Source organism: Selaginella moellendorffii, unplaced genomic scaffold (assembly GCF_000143415.4).
Source record: "Selaginella moellendorffii unplaced genomic scaffold, v1.0 SELMOscaffold_113, whole genome shotgun sequence".
Classification (NCBI taxonomy): Eukaryota; Viridiplantae; Streptophyta; class Lycopodiopsida; order Selaginellales; family Selaginellaceae; genus Selaginella; species Selaginella moellendorffii.
The window spans coordinates 520382-528473 of NW_003314374.1; positions in this window are offsets into that span (position 1 = coordinate 520382).

Below are 8092 nucleotides of genomic sequence, written 5' to 3' on the forward strand. Positions count from 1 at the left end.
CTCTAAGCCATCCCCCACTTGGCAATATGCCCAAGCTAGTCTCTTTATTGAGAGCCCATTATGATCGAAAAATCAATGTCCTCATATTCTAAACTATCACCATACCTTAGTGAATGGGTTGCTTGGGTTACTTGAACCCAAGCACTAAAGGGTTGGGACTCAAACCCAACCTCTGTATATGCATCTACGGATAGCATCACCTAGAATAACTAGTGTGACTCCCCACACCGGTGCACCAATTTAATCCCAAAATGTGCTATTGATCACAATTTATGAACTTAATTCCTCCGAATTGCTAAGTCCTCTCATCTAACAAGTCTATGATCATGCATGGACTCCTCCATGCTCGGCCCTATAGGCTACCCTTTTGAAGTCAACACCTTCATCTAGGGTCTTTGTTCCCTTGACTTGTCAATCTTGCTTAGCAATGTAAGGAACCAACTCCCCGAGGTGTCGTAGGCTAAAGGATCCCCAAAAGCATGACCAGAATGACAAAGAGTTCATCAGATGGGACCGAGTCTGAGATTGAGTCCAAGATTGACTCTGAGACCGAGTTCGAGATGGAGTCCGGAATCGAGTCCGAGGCCGACTTGGAGACCGAGTTCAAGACCGAGTTCGAGACCGAGTTCAAGACGGAGTCCGAGATCCAAAAACGGGTCTGAGACCAAGTCCGAGATCGAGTCTGAAGTCGAGTCGAGACCTAGTCCGAGTACTAATACAAGTCAAGGGGTGAAAGCCCAAAGCGTGCATCTCCCGGGGGGGCTGTAGGGGGTTCCAAAAGTATAGTAGGGATAGTGAGGTCTAGGAACCAATCTTGAAGGAACTCTCCAGTGGTGCTTCCAAACTGACTTGAGGTTGAGACTGGGGTTGCGGGGCCTTGGGTGGGAGTGAGCATGGACTCGGGTAGTGCTGGAGGGGCCACCCAGGGAAGTGCTCAAGAGCAGCTCATACTCCCGAAAGGGAAACCAACTGTAGTGCTCCTGGCTTATATGGAGTGGTGCCCCACTTGAGTACTTTGTGGCTCATTGGTCAGGGACTTGGGCCTTCCCTTTGGGATGGAAGTGGGGGGGGGGGTAGAGGTACCCATACCTGGCCGTTAGGCGACGGTGTTTCGCCTCGGCATCCTAAAGCAAGTGTTGCACCCAAGACTTGAGATTTAGAGGGTCCCATGATCAAGTCTTGTGGTACCAAAGGATGTTAAAAACCTGGAGGCTTGGTGTGCTTGGCTGCTTGTGCCTGCGGGGAGTGTAGCCGAACCTTAAGTCCAGTCTAACCCGGGGAGGGGGATTGAGAGAAATTTGGGAATCCGTGGATGGATGGCTGTCGCGAATGTGACTTCGGGTATCGAAAGTTACCTGTCGACCAGTCCTTTCGGATATTCTTTCCTTACTGCCACGACGGCAGGAGGTCGGTATTGCTGGACTCGTTATCAGTCTCCGCCTGAGCTAGTTGAGAAACTGGTCATCACATGTGCACTTAGACCGGAAGGGCACTAAGGAAGGAAATCCTAAGTTGTCATTTGTCAAGCAGACTTGATACGGTGATGAGAAACTCATGATGTTAACTTGCACTTGCTAGTGTTGGGAACCCCTGCGATAATGAGCTTGGTCCCTCAATATCGCTAGATAATAGCTTACCGTGTCTGCCAAACACCCTTGCTATCATGCTTTTTGTGTTAGTATCAATTCGGTCCCAAATGCTATTTATGGAAAGTGTCTAAATTTGCTCATTTGGCATATTTACGGAATGTAGAGATCATTCTGAACACAATGGTGTTTGTCCCATGTCCAAATTCGCAATCTAAGGACATTCCATATTTAGTAAGTTTCAAGCTTGTCCCAGAGACTAACTCCTGATACTAAAGGAGGCTTGGGGTGAAAGCCCAAAGCGTGTGTTCCTCAAGGGGGGGGGGGGGGGGGGGTTATGGGGGGTTCCAAATGTATAGTAGGGATAGTGGGTAGGTCAGGCATGGCCGACCAACCTGAGGCATAATCTAGCTCCCGCTTGCGTGCCTGTCCTTGTTCTGCATCCGGCTTGGGTCTAAGCCCAAGTTCCATTCCATGCTAGCTAGTGGAGTACCCATATCTTCACATTAGGCCACCGGTATGCCGAAATAGCGCCAGACTCCGTTTGGCACTGTTTTGCGTGCTGGTCCTAGCATTAGGATGCTGGTTACTCTAGGACTGTTCCAAGTTGCTCTAGGCTCCTGTCCCTTCGCTCTTTGGGCTGTATGCTCGGGAGTTGCTCCGTGGTTCGGTTCCGTCACTCCTCAGTTCCATGCTTGGGAGTTTGACACCGTTCCTTCGTTCAGTGGCCCAAGGCCCTGAACCTTGGGTTCCGCACCACTGTCCTTTGGACACATGGCATATGACACATGGCATGTGTCACGTGGCAGAAAGAGGGTTTAGGTTCCGCTTCGTGGTGTTATCCTATGGTAAATCACCATAGGATAAAGGGTCAAAACCACGTGTGCTACAATGGCTAACACTCCGTTGCTCGTGTAGTGAGAAGCTGAAACCGAGTAGGACCAAGTAGGAGCTAGTACCATAGGCAGGGACCTTGGTGAGGGAACTTAGCAAAAGCCAAGGCAGTGTTGGACGGATAGATGAGGTAAGCTGGCAAATTGGAAAGGAAAAATTTATGGCTTACAATTTTGTATCGGAGCTTTTTCCTCAGTTCTAGCGAAGGATAAAGGCAGATTGCTAGGAGATGGCAAAAGGAGGGTGTAAGCGAACCAAGGCAGAGACAGAACCTCCGCCAGAGCTGGAGCCTCTGGTCGAACAAGAGGTTATGGATGAGGATCCTTACATGAGGAGGACTCCAGTGAGGAAACTTCTAAACAGGAATTCGATAGCGAGGTTTGGTCATCCAAGGCTCGATTGGATGTTCTAGAAGGACAATTGGCATAGACCAATGACCTGCTGGAGACTCTCGTACACAAGGTAAAGCGTGACGAGAAGCAGAAGAAAAAACGAAAGATTGTAGATACTGGCAACATAGAAGGTGCGGACCCTTCGGTTGGGACTGAGGTAGAACCAAACAAGGTCAAACAAACTGAAGTGGAATCAATCCCTCAAGCAGTTCCCAAGTACAAACCAAAACCCTCACCGGTCTTCAAGGGAGTTAATGACTATAAGGTGGTAGAGGATTGGTTTTACTATATGGAGGACTACTTCCGAGCGTTGCGGTTACCAAGCTCGGAGAAGGTCCCATATGCAAAACCATACTTGGTAGATAATGCCAAGTCTTGGTGGAGAACGACAGAGGCCAACGAAGGACCAGTGGCCACTTGGGAAATGATGAAGGCGAGGATCCGCGCAACTTACGTTCCCCCAAATGCTACTCTACATCTAAGAGATGAGCTGAGTACGCTGAAGCAAACCGAAACCATTCAGGAGTATGTGAATGCATTTATGGCAAAGAGGATACTTGTCATGGACATGGGTGATATGGATGCATTCCATGCCTTCATATCAAGCTTGCAAACCTGGGCTCACGGTGAGGTCATGCGTTAGAACCCGACCAACTATAAGGAAGCATTGGATGCGGCCATCAAGGTGTATTTCAACGATAACCTGCGAAAGGGAAACACGACGGGGTCGGGGTCCACGTTTAGCAAAGGGGCCAAACCAAGGGGAACATATAGCAAAGGGAAATTTAAGAAGAGTTTCTCTAAGAATGAGTCTTCGGGGTTTTAGAAAGGCAAATCCGGCGGCCAGCGAGCAAGTACGTGGGGGAGTCAAACAAAAAGAGACAAACCCACAGATAAGAAGGTCAAGTCGTTAAACAGCGTGGGAAACAACGTATGCTACAACTGCAGTGAAGTGGGACACTTTTCGAGGGAATGTCCCTACCCGAAGAAGGCCAAAGCCAATATGGCCATTAAGTCAGGTGAAGTCCAAATTGAGGTATGTGATCCAATCCCTAGTTCAAAGTTACTCATTACACGAGCAACTTTAGTAGAGAGTCGTTCACGACATCTACTAGCCCTCCGAGGGAAGCTCGGAGGTAGCTTTGTTAAGTTCCTTATTAACACAAGTGCATCGGATAATTTTGTGGTTGCAGATATAGTCCAGCAAGCCGGACTAACGGTGCAGCGGCTGGGCGAACCAACGACTATAGAGTTTGTTCAAGGCAGCCAAAGCACCGATGAGGTACTTCGACAAGCGAGAGTCGAAGTGGGGACATGGAAAGTAGACATGGATTTCACCGTGTTGGATATGGCGGGATTTGACATGATCTTCGGGATGGATTTGTTCAATTGGTTCGTGGTAGCCCTGCATGGACAAGGTAAGAACCTTGTGCTACTAGCGAATGCTCAAGGAAGAAGATCTAAGATGGAGGCTCAAGATCTAAAGGTAGGGCAATGCAAGGCCAAAGATTCCTACCTAAACCTAGTGTCCACGAGAGGACAACTCACTAAAGGAACCAAGGCAGCATTTTTGTGGTTACTCTTGGTGAAGAGTGACAAAAAGACGGGACCGGAAGAAGTACCTTTAGTGATCTAGCGGGTGTTGGACCAATTCCAGGATACCATGCCGAAGGAGTTACCGGCGGGGTTGCCCCCCGCACGACCGATAGAACATAAGATTGAGCTAGCCGAGGGTGTTGAGGCAGTGGTTCATCCGCCCTATCGTTTGAACGAAAAGGAACTCGAGGAGCTCAAGCGCCAACTAAAGGAGTTGGTGGACAAAGGGTATGTTAGGTTGAGCAAGTCCCTGTATGGGGCGCCGGTGTTATTTGTAAAAAAGAAAGATGGATCTATGCGCATGTGCATAGACTACCGGTTGCTCAACAAGTATACAAAGAAGAACAAGTACCCTTTGCCAAGGATCGAAGACCTATTCGATAGGTTGGGAAAGGCAAAATACTTCTCGAGGATTGACCTAAGGTCAGGATACTACCAAATCAGGGTAGCAAAAGAAGATGTTGAGAAGACAACCTGTCGAACAAGGTATGGGAGCTTTGAGTTTCTGGTGATGCCCTTTGGGCTATGCAATGCGCCAGCAACATCTTTGTACCCTATTTAGATCACTTTGTGGTCATCTATATTGACGACATCTTGATCTATAGCGAAACGCTAGAGGAGCATGCCGAACACTTAACGAAAGTGTTTAAGAAACTAAGGGAACATCAGCTGTATGCTAAAGAGAGAAAATGTGACTTTGCTCAACAAGAGGTAAAGTTTCTCGGGTATGTGGTGGGCAAGGACTGGCTCAAAGTGGACCCTGAGAAGGTCCAAGCGATCCAGGATTGGGAGCGACCATCAAATATACACGAGTTAAGGGCATTCTTGGGGCTACGCAACTACTACTGAAAGTTTATCAGACACTATTTGAGAGTAGCCCTACTCTTAACGGACCAAACGGGAAAAGGGAAGATGGTATAGACAGTAGAATGCGAGGCAACATTTGTCCACCTCAAAGGGAAGTTGAGGAAAGCTCCCATGTTGGCATTACTAGACTTTGGTAAGGACTTTGAGGTAGAAACGGATGCTTCAGACTTTGCATTGAGCGTAGTTTTAAAGCAAGACAACCATCCAGTAGTATTCTTCTTGAAGAAGTTGGACAAGGCTCAATGGAAGTGGCCTGCCCACCAGAAGGAATTGTTTGCGGTGGTCAAGGCGCTCAAGGAGTGGTGACACTACCTTGGGAGACACTTCAAGGTTTACATGGACAATGTGGCAATGAAACACTTCTTGTCACAACCCGACCTGAGAGGGAAACAAGGTCGGTGGGCCAATGCTTTAGCTGAGTTTAATTGTGAGATTCTGTACAAGCATGGGAAGAGCAACATCGTGGTAGATGCGCTAAGTCAAAAAGCGAGCTTGAAGTTGGCGATATCCAGTGTGACAGCAACCTTTTGGGATGATGTGCAGACAGCATATGAGACTGATGGTCTAGCACAAGAAGTGTTGCTGAGGAATCTGGAGGCACGAGAAGCTCACTAGAGAGGTGAGCTGCCAACGGAAGAGAAAACGGGCTATGCGGAACGCAATAGACTCATCTATTACAAGCAAACGAGGGTGTATGTTCCAGAAGGGGAACTAAAAAAGGTAGCCTTGGAAGAGTGTCATGACAGACCTCTTGCGGGACACGGCAGAGTGCCCAAAATGATGGGCTTACTCAAGAGAAAGTACTATTGGCCAGATATGGCTAAGGACGTCCAAGACTATGTAAAGACATGCCCAACATGTCAGCAGGTCAAAGCTGTGACTAAGGCTAGTGGGGGCTTGTTGGAAAGCATCCCAATTCCAGATCATCCGTGGAAATGTCTTACGATGGACTTCATCACGGAACTCCCCCCAAGCGAAGGGTTTGATGCAATATTCGTGGTGGTGGACCGATTTTCAAAGATGGCACATTTCATACCCACCACAACGGAAGTGGATGCGGAAGGTGTGGCAAAGTTGTTTTTCAAACAAGTTGTTTGAGTGCGGGGAAGGCTAGAAGAGATTATCTCATATCGAGATAAGATCTTCACCAGTAGGTTCTGGAGAACTCTCTTAGAACAGTATCGCATCAAGTTGAAATTCAGCACAGCCTATCACCCATAGACAGGTATTGGGTATTAAGTCAAGTTTGATGGCACTAACACTTCTTGATAGACAGACAAACGGAAAGGGTGAATAGGCAGCTGGAGGATTATTTGCGATACTATGTCTTAGGAGACCAGACTGATTGGGTAAGTCATTTGGGACTTGTGGAAATGTGTTATAACAACTCACTGCATTTGAGTATCGGGGTGAGTCCATGGAGAGTTACCCGCAGTGGAGGCATTCACAGCGGAAAGACTCAACATTTGGAATCTAGTGAGGGATTCCTTGGAACGGGCTCAACAAAGGCAAACCAAGTATGCGAACCAGAAGCGGTGGGATGTTGAGTTCCAAGCTGGGGAGAAGGTGTGGCTGAACACCAAAAACCTCAGGCTACCAAGTGGGATCAGCCGGAAGTTGACCCAAAGGTAAAAATGCATGTATTCCTGTAAATGAATTGATCTTGATTTCCTTAAGTAGGTTTCTAGGGCCTTACGAGATTGAGGCACGAATCGGTAAAGTGGCTTACCGTCTTCGACTTCTTTGAGAGATGGGGAAGATACACCCAATGTTCCACGTGAACTTACTCAAGCCGTACTTTGAGGATCCGCTTCGCAAGGACCAAGTAAGACCTTTACCTGAGGTTATCCAAGGGGAAGAGGAATACGAAGTCGAGGCCATCCTCAAGGCGCGCAAGAGCAAGCGACAAGGACGCGAGGTGAGAGAGTTCCATGTGAAGTGGAAAGGATTTTCACACTACGAAGCAACATGGAAACAGGAGGAGAACCTAGCGAACGCGTGAGATCTAGTGGAGGAATTTCTACAAAGCAGAACTCTATGTACTTATGCAAAGTTCAATTAAAGTATCAATTTGTGAAGTTGAGCAATGGCATATGTTAGGACCCAAAGGCGCGCCAAAGGTAAGCTAATTAGCATGGGTTAGCTAGGTCAACCAGGCATAGGGAAACTACGCCTGACTCCCTGCGGGGATGTTGAATCTGTAGATGTATTCTACGGAGGAGTAAAGCAAGGCTGGGTTCAAGTCCCAACCCCATACTAAGGCATGGTTAGGTGAGGGGTATAGGGACACCTATATTCCATTGTCATGGGCTCTTGGCCGGGGAGGCTAACTTAGGCACACCACTAAGTGGGGGGATGCCCCTAGAGACATGGTCAACAAGTCGTAGGATAAAAAGAGATGTTCGATGTGGGCATCAAACTTCTTCTATGGGTGGTGGAGTTGTAAGGAACCAACTCCCCGAGGTGTCGTAGGCTAAAGGATCCCCGAAAGCATGATTGAAATGACAAAGAGTTCATTGGATGGGACCGAGTCTGAGATCAAGTCCAAGACTGACTCTGAGACCGAGTTCGAGATGGAGTCCGGAATCGAGTCTGAGGCCGACTTGGAGATCGAGTTCGAGACCGAGTTTGAGACGGAGTCCGAGATCCGAAAACGGGTCCGAGACCGAGTCAGAGATCGAGTCCGAAGTCAAGTCCGAGATTGGGTCTGAGATCAAGTCCGAAATCGAGTCCGAGACTGAATCCGAAGTTGGGCTG